Raw genomic sequence first — 14,522 nt, 5'->3', positions numbered from 1 at the left:
ATCCTATATTTCATGGCCACCATTACTGATACTATTTATTTTTAGTTAATTGATTTTAAATTGCCCATGGGATTTTAATGCATGTCTCTGGATTCTCCCATATTGAGTGTCTCTTACCCAACTTTGCTGTCTTCTTGATGCCATTTCTGCTTTTCTCTCCTCCCCTCATTTTTTATACTTTTCTTTCTCTGTCCTCATCTGCTTCTCTGATTTCTTTTGGATAGGAAGGTATTGGTAGTTTGGCATGATATATGCAGAAAGGAACAACAAACTGTTGTAAATTGCATTTCTGGTGAGAATTTCAGGGAAAATTTGGACCTCAGAAACCTCCTTTTCAACCATGCATGCTTCCCTCAAACCCCTTGGGCCCCTTACATCCCTTAGCTTTTCATTTTCTATCAATAGCTTATCAGGTGCCATACCTCTTCCCCTCTGAATTAGTCATTATTTTTGCCACTTGGTTGTTCTGTAATCACTCGCACAATCTTCCATCTATTCTCTCCCAAGAAGTGCCTCACCTTCAACCTGTAACCACCCCTCCCCCCGTTTAGACCTCCTTCCTATTCTTTAGCTGAAAGAACCTTAATTTGATTTCAAACTTCAGCTTTTGAATGAAACTAAGCGAGTAAAAAATTGGTGTCTTCCCTATCCTTTTTTGGCCCCCACCCACATTTCAGCTATGAAGTCAATACCTGTCTCAATGCTGTAACCAAATACAAGTTACATTTACACAGCGCCTTTAACATAATCAAACATCCCAAGGCACTTCACAGGAGCATCACAAAACAAAGTATGGCGCTGACCCATATAAGGAGATATTAGGTCAGATGACCAGAAACTTGGGAAGTGACAATACTTTCATGGACTTTTGAGAGGAAAGAGAGGTTGGAAATGTGATGGCAGTTTAAGGACAGTGAAGTTTTGAGAAGTGTCTTAAAGGAGGAAAGTGAGGTAAAGAGATGGAGAGGTGTAGGGAGGGTATTCAAGAGCTTGGGCCTAGAACCATAGAAAAGTTACAGCACAGAAGGAGGCCATTTGGCCCATCTTGTCCATGTCAGCCCGAGGACACCCAGGTGCCCTTTCTAATCCCACCTTCCTGCACCCGGCCCCTAGCCCTGCAGCGTACAGCACTTAAGGTGCAGATCCAGGTACTTTTTAAAAGAGTTTAGAGTTTCTGCCTCTACCACCAACTTGGGCAGCAAATTCCAGACACCCACTACCCTCTGCGTAAAAAATATTCTTCCTCATGTCCCCCCTACACCTTCTGCCACTTATCTTGAATCTATGTCCCTTGGTTCTAGAATTCTCCACCAAGGGAAACAATTTTATCCTGTCCACTCTATTCCAGTCATAATTTTGTACACCTAGACTTGAGAGTAGCTTTTAATTCCAAATTTATTAGTTGAATTTAAATTCCACCAGCTGCCATGGTTGGATTTGCACCTTTGTCCCCACAGAATTAGCCCGGGCTTCTGGGTTACTAGTTCAGTGACATTACCAGCACTCCACCATCTCCTCCATTGTGGCACCAAGGTTGCAAACAGACTGGCTTAATCCCAGACTGTTGCCAGGGAGAGGGATGGAGTGAGCAGTTAGAGGATGGAGTTTGAGGTGGGGACTGAAAACAATGGCTTTAGTCTGCCCAATATTTAATTAGAGGAAATTTTGGCTCTTTCAGTCTGGTTATCAAGTAAACAGTCTGATAATTTAGCAACAGTGGAGTCGTCGAGAGATGTACTTGTGGGGTAGAGCTGGGAGTCATCGGTGTACATGTGAAAATCAATATTGTGCCTTCAAATGATGTCACCGAGGGTCAACATAAAGATGAGAAATAGGAGAGGGCCAAGAATAGATATTTTTGGGGAGCACCAGAGGTAATGGTGCAGGAGCAAAAGCCATTACAGGCGATTATCTGGAATTAGATAGATGAAAATGAAATCAGGAGAGAGCAGTCCCACACAGCTGGACAGGAGTGGAGAAGTGCTGGAGGAGGATGGTGTGGCCAACAGTGTCAAAGGTGACAGACAGGTCAAGAAGGACAAGGCGGGAAGATTTACCTTTGGCATAGTCACATAGGATTCTGTGACTTTGGCAAGAGTTGTTTCAGTACTGTGGCAGGGGCAGAAACCTGATTGGAGGGATTCAAACATGGAGTCCCAGGAAAGATGGGAATGGATTTGGGAAGTGACAACACTCTCAAGGACTCTTGAGAGGAGAGGGAGATTGAAGATGAGATGGCAGTTTAAGGACAGTGGGTTCAAGTGTTCAACACCTGAAGCGAGAGAACCATTTACAATATCAGCTAATGTGGGTGGGGTTCAGGAGGGGAAATTGGGTGATCAAGATTGAGGGAACATGAGGTGTGTCATGGGTAAGATGAACTCAGCAGGACTATGAAGGTAGATAGCATGAAGGGAGATAGGAGAGCAAGTAGAGAAAAATGTGAGTTCAGGGCTAGGGCAGCAGAGAGCATTAAAGGAAATTTGGCCATATGGGCTACTGGAAAGGAGGAATGCGGCAGAGGCAGCTGATAGAATTGCCTAGATCTTAATGACAAAAATGTCCATGAACCCCTCACAGTCATTGAACTTTTCTCTCAGCAAAACATAAGTGGAGATTATGAGGTGGCTTCGAATTTAAATTGGTGTTTTTTATATTTGAACTGACATTACAGGAAGACTCTTGAACTTCCCTTGCCCAAAACAAATTAATACAATTTTTAAGGTTTGTGAAGCATAAAACAAAAGCTTGAACAGATGTGTCTTCAGAACCACTGCCCTTGTTACCCCACATAACTTTAAAAAACAATGTAAATTTTACTCCAGGAATGCTCTTGAAATTTGTCCTTTTGTGTTTCAAAATTAATGGAAGGAAAAGTTGCTAGACAGAAATTGTTTGGAGCTCTAGAAAATGTCCAATCAATAGAGGTAATTGGACTGATGCATCATGGGAAATTAAGTATATTATATATATATAGAATTAAAAATTTCAATTATTGAGAGGAAAAGTGGTGAATGGCACTGATGTTCCAGAAAGTTTTGAGCGAACTGTGGGAACCCAATGGCTAACTTATGCTGTCAAAACTGTGTGTTTGTAGCCATTTTTCATTAAAATATATAGTAACTTTTAATGGGAAAATGACTCAAAGTGTGACAAAAATATGACAACTGAAAGTCAGATGCTGCAAACAGGAAGAATGCACAGGCGCTAGATTAATATATTGAGCCAGAGTTATAGAATTATTGAATTTTGCAGCATAGAAGGGCCCTATCAAAGTGTCACAATGCATCCAGCCGATGCAGCACTTTGGCACAGAGACCCGAAGTTCAATTCTTTCTGATACTTACAAGCCAGCACTTGTATGAAAAATAACTACCTGAGCAGAGCACTCGAGTGAAACCATCTCCTAATTTCAGTCAGTCATTGCCTTCAGGAGATAAGTAAAATCTAGAAACTTAAAAAGTATTCCAGAGCACACAATAGAAGGAGCCCTTGCATGTCCACAACTCCTGTTTCAAGATGTCAAGATTTTGCAATAAGTATATAATTTTTACCTTAGAGATACTGCTACTGTGGAAGGGAGAAGGGGCAATTGCATTCTTTCTTCCCATACCTTCCAACATGAACTGCTGAGGTGGGTGGGAGGAGAAAACAATTGCATTGATGGTTTCCCAAACAGCTTAGCAGGTTTAAGGACAAAAAACGTGCTCCTCTTTTAGGGAGAAGGGATAAGAACATAAGAACTTTGAGCCTGCCCTGGCATTCAATGCAATCATGGCTGATCTCATTTCAGCCTCAACTCCAATTTCCCGCCCTCTCCCCACAGCCTTTCAGCCCGGTACTAATTAAAAATCTGTCAATCTCCTCCTTAAACTTATTCAGCGTCCCGGCATCCACTGCACTCTGAGGTAGTGAATTCCACAGATTCACGACCCTTTGAGAAAAGTAATTCCTTCTCATCTCTGATTTAAATCTATTACCCCTTGGCCTGAAACTATGGCCTCTCATTCTAGAATGGCCCACAAGGGGAAACATCCACTCCACATCTACTTTGTTTATCCCCTTTAGCATCTTATATACCTCTATTAGATCTCCTCTCATCCTTCTAAACTCTAGCAAGTATAGGCCTAAACTGCTCAATCTCTCCTCATAAGGCAAGCTCCGCATCTCTGGAATCAATCAAATGAACCTCCTCTGAACCGCCTCCAATGCAACTACATCCTTCCTCAAGTAAGGGGACCAAAACCATACACAGTACTCCAGGTGCGGTCTCACCAATGCCTTGTACAGTCGCAACAACAGTTCTCTATTTTTATACTCTATTCCTTTAGCAATAAATGCCAAAATTGCATTTGTCTTCCTTATTACCTGCTGCACCTGCATACTAGCTTTCAGTGATTCATGCACGAGGACACCCAGGTCCCTCTGCACTGAAGCATTCTGAAATTTCTCTCCATTTAAATAAAAAGTCGCCTTTTTATTTTTCCCACCAAAATGGATAACCTCACACTTATCCATGTTAAACTCCATCTGCCAAATTTTGGCCCATTCACCTAACTTGTCCATATCCATTTGTAAATTTCTTATTTCTTCATTGCAACTTACTTTCCCACCTATTTTGGTGTCATCGGCAAATTTAGCTATAGTACCTTCAGAGACTCTTAGGGACTATTAATTGAATTAATCATTCAAATTCAGGTTAATTAATTGTAAGATGACCACTTTTAACAAAAACAACTTGGATTTTCCATTGAAATTATTTCAAGTACCTAAAAGAGCAGACAATTCAATATTAACTTCAGCAGTGACGCTATTTAAATTCTATATATTATTTCTAAGTTTATGACTTATTTGGCCATCCTGTATCACATCACTAATATGTTGAGTTCAAATGATTTTTGTTTCTCTTTGAATACCCACATCTATAATCAATCACATTCATTTTTTTATTGCTGTATCCTCACCCTCTCAACTTGGAGAATTGAGTGAAGTATGGGAAGGATTCACAGGCTGATTAACCATCTGACAAGATGCAGCATGGATGACCTTCTATAGACACAACCATAATTATACCGACCGATAAGATAGGTCATTAGTCTTATACAGCAGAAAGTTTTTGCAGGTTACCACAACCAATATAATCTAGGGATCTACCAGAATTTCATCCTCATTGTGGATCAACCCAGAATTCAGATATGGATATCCGGTCTTCACTTCACACCTTTTAACTCAGAAGGGAAAATGTTACAACTCAGTCATAGGCTTGCTCCACATTTTCTGGAATTTATTCTCTTGCAGCTTCATTAACTAACTGGAATGTTTCAATAAACCAATTGCTCCAGCATCACTTCTAACAACTGTGTTCTAAACTAAAAACATTTGTTTCCTCATATGGTATTGGCTTAAGGATATTACAAGACTCTTTTGCAGATCTCTCCAGAATAACATTCATAGACCTAGATGCTAAACTCTGAATATCAAAAGGAAACACGTATAACTTTGTGTACCATATACTCATGACATGATTTTCCTTTCAGTACTTTGAAATTGCAGTATTGTTGTCAAGCAGTATTGTCCTCTGTAACCATAAATTTAACTCCTACTAAGAGCTTTCAGATGGCCTAAAAATTGTACTTTTGCAAAATCATGTTGAATAGTCTCCCAATTGTGCTGGACAATCAGGGTTTGGATTATACGTATCAACAAACGGTTGCTATGGCTGTCAGGGGACCTCAAAAAAAGTATTGAACTCAATCATCAGTCCAGCAAATATAAAGGCTAGAAAACTTGGAAAAGAATTCAGGAAGTAACATTATGTACCTCCATAACCACTGGATGAAGAAATTAACTTCAGGGGTGTTCACCAGTCGTGCAAATGCATACAATTCAGGTTTTTTTTAAAGAAAATATTAATGATGAAAGATCCCAGAACTGAAACATTAACTTTGTTTCTGTCTCTCCACAGATACTCAAACCTGCTGAGTATTTCTAGCATTTTAACGTTCAGATTTCCAACATCCCCAGTATTTTGCTTTCGAAAATATTTATGCACTTCATTTGTAGTTTCACATTATATTATTTCAGTGATTTGATGCTGAAAAACAAGCGTGCCTTGGAGACTAGGCCCAATAAACTAAAATCCAGATCTCAGTGGGTTAACCAGTAGATACCAATAGTTTTTATAAACCCTTTATAAGGACGTTCCTATGGTCACCATGGGGATCCAGTCTCTTTCCAGATAACCAAAAAACAAAACAATCCATGAAATGCATCCACAATAATACACTTATTTGCAATTGTCTGATCAAAAGATCATTTGACAAGTTCTCCGGAGTCACTCTTTTTCCTTATTATTAATGCATCGACTGACAAACAAGTTGACAGATTAAAACCGTCACTGATACGAACCACCCTTCACGTTCCCAAGATCATACGCGTTTTGCACGGTTATTTCTATGTCAATGGCTTATAAATGTCTCTGTACATTCCTGGAGCCCCCTTTCCTCCGACCATCACCTCAAAAACCATGAATTACATTAAGAAAGAACATTAATCGCCGAAATTTAAACTAGACCGAAACCTGCAAGTTTTACGATGGCACAAATTGACACAAAGGCAGGATACAACATTTTTCCCTACACACCGAAAAGGCGATGCCCATCAGTCCATTGAATACCTTCAGGACAGAGGCGGCGAGCTGACAGACAAAAAGCCCCACGGTTCATACCTTCACCGAGCAGGAGCAGTCAGTGCTCACAGCTGATCTGTTGCGGCAAGTCGGGAGTTTAACTCCTTCCTGAAACTAACCACTAACAGTTGGTTCAAGCAGCTGAGAAAACAAGGCAAATGGACACCCGCCCCTGTCTGCCTCTCCTCCCCATCCGGCACAAATCTAACCCCAGAACCCTCCGACCCGCCTTACCTCTCACCCAAACACTGTTCCTCTCCCTTCCACTTCGATACAACAAACCCAGCTCAGAACGCCGCTTGACCCACACTGGCTTCCGTACACATGCATTCCTTCCGGCCTGTTGTCAGGCGACCGTGCTTCGCTAACTCCCCCACCCCGCCCCCTCCTGAGCTTGGAAGGTTATTGGATACTTAGACCCTTATTTGCATTTCACGCCGATGAATGAGACGTCAGTTGCGTCCGCTTATGGAGTGTCAATCACCTGACGTCACAGGCCGGCGAGTCTCGGCGCACGTGCTTGGTGTTGCCGCGGTGCGCGGGGGGCGTGGGAGGGGGCGGAGCCGTTGAAGAGCCGGCTCCGCGGGGCAGCCAATCAGTACCTCCTTACCGCCCAGGTGACCAATGAGAGCCGTGGAGCTGCCCCGCTCATCGCTTGACACCTTCACCACTGTGACCGGACGGCGGTTGATTTGAACCTTGTGCAGGAAGTGAAGTGAATGGGGAGCCCTAGCCCCGATGCTGTATGCAGGGTCTGTTAGAAAGCAAGATTTGCATTTATGTAGCAGCTCTCACAATCACTGAGTATCCTAAAATGCTTTACAGCTATTGAAGTACTTTTGAAGTGCAGTTAACCCTATAATGTAGAAAACCTGGCAGTCAACGTGTGCACAGCAATCTGATAATGACAAGATAATCTTTTGGAGTGATGTTGATTGCGGGATAAATACTTAGGACATTAGGCATAACTCTCAGTTCTGATGAAAGGTGTCTGACTGGAAACATTAACTCTGTTTCTCTCTCCACAGGTTCTGCCAGTCCTGCTGAGTGTTTTCAACATTGACCTAAGGTCATTGACCTAATGACTTACACACTGGTATACAGGACACAATTTCAAAATTTGCAGATGACACAAAACTGGAAAGCATTGTGATGATACTGTAGAACTTCAAGAGGAAATAGAGTCGTTGGTGGAATGGGCGGACAAGTGGCAGATGAAGTTCAATGCGGAGAAATGAGAATGATTGATTTTGATTGGAAGAACATGGAGACGGTATAAAAAGGGGTACAATACTAAAAGGGTTCAGGAACAGAGGGACCTGGATCCCGAGGGATGTGCATATGTTATTGAAGATGGCAGGACACAGGTTGAGAGCACAGTTAATAAAGCGTACTGTATCTTAGCTTTATTAGTAGGGGCATAGGGCACTAGAGCTAGGGGGAAATGTTGAACTTGTATAGCTGGTTCAGCCTCAGCTGGAGTATTGCATCCAGTTCTGTGTGCCACACCTTAGCAAGGATGTGAAGGCATTGGAGAGAGTGCAGGAAAGATTCACGAGAATGGTTGCAGGGATGAGGAACTTCAGCTATGATTGGAGAAGTTAGGACTGATTTCCTTGGAGAGGAGAAGGCTGGGAGGAGATTTGATTGAGGTATTCAAAATCATGAGGGGTCTGGACAAAGTAGACAGGGAGAAAATGGTCCCACTTGTGAAAGGATCGGGAAAGAGTGGGCACAGATTTAAAGTAATTAGTAAAAGAAGCAAAAGTGATATGAGAAAAGGCTTTTTCATGCGGTGAGTGGTTAACGTCAGGAATGCACAGCTTGAGAGTGTGGTGAAGGCTGGTTCAGTCGAGGCATTCAAAAGGGCATTAGCCTATTATTTGAAGAGAAAGAATGTGTAGGGTTATGAGAAGGTGGGAGAATGGTGCTCATTCAGAGAGCCTATGCAGTCACGATGGGCCTACTGGCCTCCTCCGGCACTGTAACAATTCTGTGATTCATTTCTGTTATTTCAGATTTCCAAATTCGCAGTATTTTATTTTTGTATTTGCTCCTCTTCAAAATAATGCCATGTGATTGGTTATGTTCCAGAGAGCAGATAGAGCCTCGGTTTAACTTCTCATCCGAGAGATGGCACCTCCAACAGTGCTGCACTCCCACAGTACTGCACTGGAATGTTAATATTTGAATTTTGTGCTCAAGTCCTAAACTGGGACTTAATTCCACAACCCCATCTGACTCACGCGAGAGTGCTACCAACTGAAGCACAGCTGTCACAGAATGAAGTTTCGCTGCTGAGAAAACAACTTAAGGAATTTCAATATTTAAGCACCTGGAACCAATTATTGCTGGAGTTGCCTAATGGTATCACTCTTGTCTGTTTTTATTGCTATGGATGGGGAGTTAAAAAGCTGAGGCAGAGAATGCAAACCCATCTAGACAGTGTGCAAAAACTGGCCAATAATTTTTAAAGCTGATACAACTCCAACTTCCTGATAACCCTTTTTGTAAGTCTGTGATAATATGAGAGCAAGAAGTTACAAAGACTTGGTAGTTTGCATTTAGTTTCATGAGGCCATAATTTGGTTTCAGAATAATAACTTGCATTTATATAGCACTTTTCACAACCTCATGAAGTTCCAAAACATTATATAGTCAGTGAAGTACTTTTGAAGTGTAATCATTGTAATATAGGAAACATGGCAGGCAATTTGTGCATTGCAAGCTCCTAAAATGGAAATGTGATAATGACCAGATAATATGTGTTTTTTGATGTTGATTGAGGGATAAATATTGGCCAGGGTGCTGAAGATAATGCCCCTGTTCCTCTTAGAAATAGTTCCGTGGGATGTTTTGTCTCAACCTGAGAGGGCAGACAGGGCCTCAATTTAATATCTCATCCAAACAGCATCTCCGACAATGCAGCACTTCCTTTATACTGCACTGGACCGTCAGTCTGAATTTTTGTGACTGACTCAAGCAAGAATTTTTTTTAATTCTTTGCAGGAACTTGGGCATCGCTGGCAAGGGCAGCATTTCTTACCCATCCCTAATAGTCCTTGAACTGAGTGGCTTGCTATGGCATAGCAGAGGGCAATTAAGAGTCAACCACATTGCTGTGGCCTGGAATCTCATGTAGGCCAGATCAGATAAGGGTGACAGATTTCCTTCCCTAAATGACGTTAGCAAACCAGGTGGGTTTTTATAACAATCGAAGATAGTTTTGAAAGCAAATGTAACCCTACTATTTAAGAAGGGGGGAAGAGGGAGAATGGAGAACTCCAGACCTGATGTCAGTAGCAGGGAAAATGTTAGAATCTATGATAAAGGATGTGATACCGAGAAAAGAATGATAAAATTGGGCAGAGTCAACATGGATTTATGAAAGGGAAACTTGTTGAAAGTTTTTTGACGATATTACTTGTAGCATTGATAAAGGAGAGCCAGTGGACGTGGTGTATTTGGATTTCCAGAAAGCTTTTGATAAGGACCCACACAGGAGGCTAGTAAATAAAATTAGAGCACATGGGATTGGGGGAAATATACTAGTATGGATTGAGAATTAGTTAACAGACAGAAAGCAGAGAGTAGGAATAAACGGATCATTCTCAGGATGGCAGGCTGTTACCAGTGGGGTACCACAAGGAATCGTGATATGTCTACAGCTGTTCACAATCTATATAAATGATGTGGATATGGGGACCAAATGTAATATTTCCACATTTGCTGATGACACCAAACTAATTGGGAACGTAAGTTGTGTGGAGGATGCAAGGAGGCTTCAAGAGGACTTAGACAGTCTAAATGAATGGGTTAGAACATAGCAGATATAATGTGAATAAGTATGAAGTTATTTACTTTGGTAGAAAAAACAGAAAGACAGAATATTTCTTAAATGGTGAGATGTTGGGAAATGCTGGTGTCCAAAGGGATCTGGATACCCTTGTTCATGAGTCACTAAAAGTTAGCATGCAGGTGCAGGAAGCAATTAGGAAGGGAAATGGCATGTTGGCCTTCATCTCAAGGGATTTGAGTACGGGAGTAAAGATGTTTTGCAGCAGTTTTATAGAGCCGTGGTAAGACCTCACCTGGAGTATTCTGTACAGTTTTGGTCCCCTTATCTAAGGAGGGATATACCTGCCCTAGAGGGAGTGCAACGGAGGGTCACCAGATTAATCCCTGGAATGGCGGGATTGTTTTATGAGGAGAGATTGGGGAGATCATGTCTGTACTCCCTAGAATTTCAAAGAATGAGGGGAGATCTCATTGAAGCTTACAAAATTCTTACAGGGCATGACAGGATAGATGTAGATAAGGTGATTCCCCTGGCTGGTAAATCTAAAACCAGGGGACATATTCTCAGAATAAGGGGTAGGCCATTTTAGACTGAGATGAAGAGGAAGTTCTTCACTCAGAGGGTGGTGAATCTTTGAAATTCTCTACCCCAGAAGAGGGCTGTGGAAGCTCAATCATTGAGCATGCTCAAAACAGAAATGGATAGATTTCTGAAGACGAATGACATCTTGGAATATGGAGACAGCGCAGGAAAGTGGTGTTGAGTTGGATGATCAGCTATGATCTAATTGAACGCCAGAGCAGGCTTGATGGTCTACTCCTGTTCCTATGTTGTCATGGCTACCATTACTGGGACCAACTTTATATTCCAGATTTATTAACTGAATTTAAATTCCACCAGCTACTATGATGGAATTTGAACCCATGTTCCCAGAGAATTAGCCTGGATTACAAGTCCAGTGACATAACAGCTACACCACCATCTCCCCTAACTAAACCACATAATGGCAAATGTGTGGAGTAAAGGTAAGAGTGTAGAGAACAAGTTAATGGAATCTATTCAAGATAACTTTCTAGATTAGTGTGTTGTGGAACCAAATAGGGAACAGACCTAGTTTCATACAATGAGAAAGTGTTAATTAATAACCTTATAGTAAATGAACTTCTAGGGATTAGTGAACAAAGTGTTAGATTTTTATATTGATTTTGAGAGGAATTTAGTTAAGTCCAAAACTAAGGCCTTAAATCTGAACAAGGACAACTCTGTAGATATTAGAGGAGAGTTGGCTATGGTAAATTTGGAAAATACACCAAATGATACAACACTAGGTAAGCAATGGTGAACATTTCAAATTTAATACTTCACAACAAATGTATATTTTCTTGAGTATTGCTGAATAAATACATTTTGTCAAAGCTTTTCGTCTTGCACTTATCAGGGAAAATCACAAGAATAGCAATGTCAGGGGAAGCAACAACTTTATACTGTATGAGAAGACAGTGCTGATTGGTTGGCAAGTAGACTCTGAATGGTACAGGCGTTGCCATAGAAAATGCACCGGTTAAAGATGACTGACAGTTAACTGCCAAGCATTGTTTGAAATTTTAAGCCAGGCAGCTTGACTCTGATTATAAAGGTATTGCCCTGAGGAATGAACCAGCAAATGGCTATCACTTATTTTGTTTACCTGAAATAGATGCAATGTGCCCTCAGGTTCTTATGTGCTTCAATAAGATCACCTCTCATTCTTCTAAACTTCAATGAGTATAGGCACAACCTGCTCAACCTTTCATAAAACAATGCCTTCATCTCAGGAATCAGCCAAGCGATCCTTCTCTGAACTTTCTCCAATGCAAGTATATCCCTCCTTAAGTAAAGTGACCAAAACTATATATGATACTTTAGGTGCAGTCTCACCAATACCCTGCGAAAGAGGTAACAAGTCTTCCCCACTTTAATACTCCCCCTTGCAATATATATTACCTCCTTGCAATAAAAGCCAAAATTCCATTTTCTTCTAAACAAAAATTAAGCCTTCACCCCACCATCCCTTGCAAACTACTGTCCCATCTTTAACCTCCCTTTCCTCAAAAGTCCTTGAATGAATTCTTCTTAAAAGTCCTTGATCCTCTCAAATCCATTCCTATCTTTCACGGAACTCCATGTTTGAATCCCTCCGCCCCAGACTCAGTGACGAAATAGCTTTCATAAAAGTCAGAATCCTGGAACTCCCTCCCTGTGGCACTGTGAGTGTACCTACAAGACATGGATTGCATCTGGTCAGGAAGGCACCTCACCACCACCCTCTCAAGGGAAATTTGATATGGGCAATAAATGCTGACCGAGCCACCAACACCCACACCCCATGAACAAATAAAATAAGTGACAAATAATATACAATGTGACTGTGACAAAGGCAAACTTTCCCTCCACGTCCTTCTTGAACTGCCTGCAGCCTTTGACATAACTTACCACACAAAAACCACCTCCAATGACTCTCCAATGTCATCCAGCTGGGTGGCACTGCTCTTCCTGGCTCCATTCTTATCTATCTAACCATAGGAAGAGAATCACTTGCAATGGCCTGTCTTTCTGCACCTGCATCATTACCTCTGTTATCTCCCAAGCATCAATCCTTGTCCCCCTCCTAACTCTCATCTAGATGCTGTCTCTCAGCAACATCATCCAAAGGCACAGCTTTAGTTTCCACATGTACGCTGATGATTCCCAGCTCTACCTCACAACCATCTTTCTTGACTCCTCCACCACTGCTAAATTATCAGACTGCTTATCTGACATCCAATACTATATGAGCAGTAATTTTATCCAAATAAATATTGACAAGACTGAAGCCATTGTTTCTAGTCCCTGCTCCAAACTCCATTTCCTAACTGCCAGCTCCATCCCTCTCCATGGCAACAATCTGAGATTAGGTCAGTCAGTTCACAACCTTCATATCACATTTGAACTTCCAACTTCATATTTGTTCCATCACCAAGACTGTCTATTTCCTCCTCTGTAACATCGTCCACTTCACCCTGTCTCAGCTGATCTGCTGCCAAAACCCTCATTCATGCTTTAGTTACCTCTAGACTCAACTATTTGAATGCACTCCTGACTGGTCTCACATATTCTACCTTCTGTAAACTTCAGGTCATCCAAAACTCTGCTGCCCATGTCTTAACATGCAGCATGCCCCATTCCCTGTCACCCCTGTTGTCACTGACAGATATTGGCTCCAACTCAAGCAACATCTTGATTTTAAAATTATCATCCTTGTTTTCAAATTCCTTCATGGCCTCATCTCTCCCGATCTGTAATCTCCCCCAGCGCCACACCCCTCCGAGATATTTGTACTTCTCCATTTCTAGCCTCTCGTGCAACTCTTCTGAAGAGTCATAAGGACTCAAAACGCTAACTGTATTCCTCTCCACAGATGCTGTCAGACCTGCTGAGCTTTTCCAGCTATTTTTATTTTTGTTCCAATTTTAATTGCTCCACCATTGGTGGCTGTGCTTTCAGTTGCCTAGGCCCCAAGCTCTGGAATACCCTCCCTACACTTCTTTGTCTCTCTAGCTCGCTTTCCTCTTTTAAGTCATTCCTTAAAACCTAACTCTTTGACCAAGCTTTTGGTCAACTGACTTGATATCTCTTTATGTATCATACTTTGTTTTATAATGCTTCTGTGAAGCACCTTGGGACATTTCATTATGTTAAAGGTGCTATATACATATAAGTTGTTGCTTTCCTAATTACCTCTTTCACTGAAGGTAAGCAGAGGTAATGTTTTTGTCCCTGTTTGTTGGTCTGCCTGTAAACAATATATCTCAAAAACTAACGGACAGATTTCAATGAAATCTGCTACACAGGTATGGTATGGCCCAAGGAAGAACTGATTAATTTTTGGCAATGATCCAGATCCAGATCCAATAATTTTTTTAAAGGATCCATTAACATTTGTAAGGAAATTTACTGTTTTTAAAATGCTGTGGGTTGTTTTAGAATTTTGTAGATTGTCCTTGCTGCTGTGGTGGA

At 41.4% G+C, this 14,522-nt stretch overlaps 1 protein-coding gene across 9 annotated transcripts in view; it reads right to left on the bottom strand.

Moving 5' to 3' along the window:
• Positions 1 to 7,053, bottom strand: part of LOC121279313 (protein FAM214B) — a 163,847-nt gene extending 156,794 nt beyond the window's left edge. For 5 of the 9 annotated variants that reach the window (XM_041190503.1, XM_041190493.1, XM_041190511.1 and 2 more), the window contains exon 1: positions 6,923 to 7,053. The gene's annotated coding sequence lies outside the window, so the exon portion shown is untranslated. Of the gene's footprint in view, positions 1 to 6,643; positions 6,850 to 6,922 lie in introns of those variants that run through there. The other 4 variants (XM_041190517.1, XM_041190479.1, XM_041190470.1 and 1 more) reach the window with 4 other exon arrangements.
• Between the last annotated feature and the right edge of the window lie 7,469 nt (positions 7,054 to 14,522).

This window comes from Carcharodon carcharias, chromosome 1 (assembly GCF_017639515.1).
Source record: "Carcharodon carcharias isolate sCarCar2 chromosome 1, sCarCar2.pri, whole genome shotgun sequence".
NCBI lineage: Eukaryota > Metazoa > Chordata > Chondrichthyes > Lamniformes > Lamnidae > Carcharodon > Carcharodon carcharias.
Note: the sequence above shows the minus strand (reverse complement) of the source record. Positions and strands in the feature narration are given on the sequence as shown.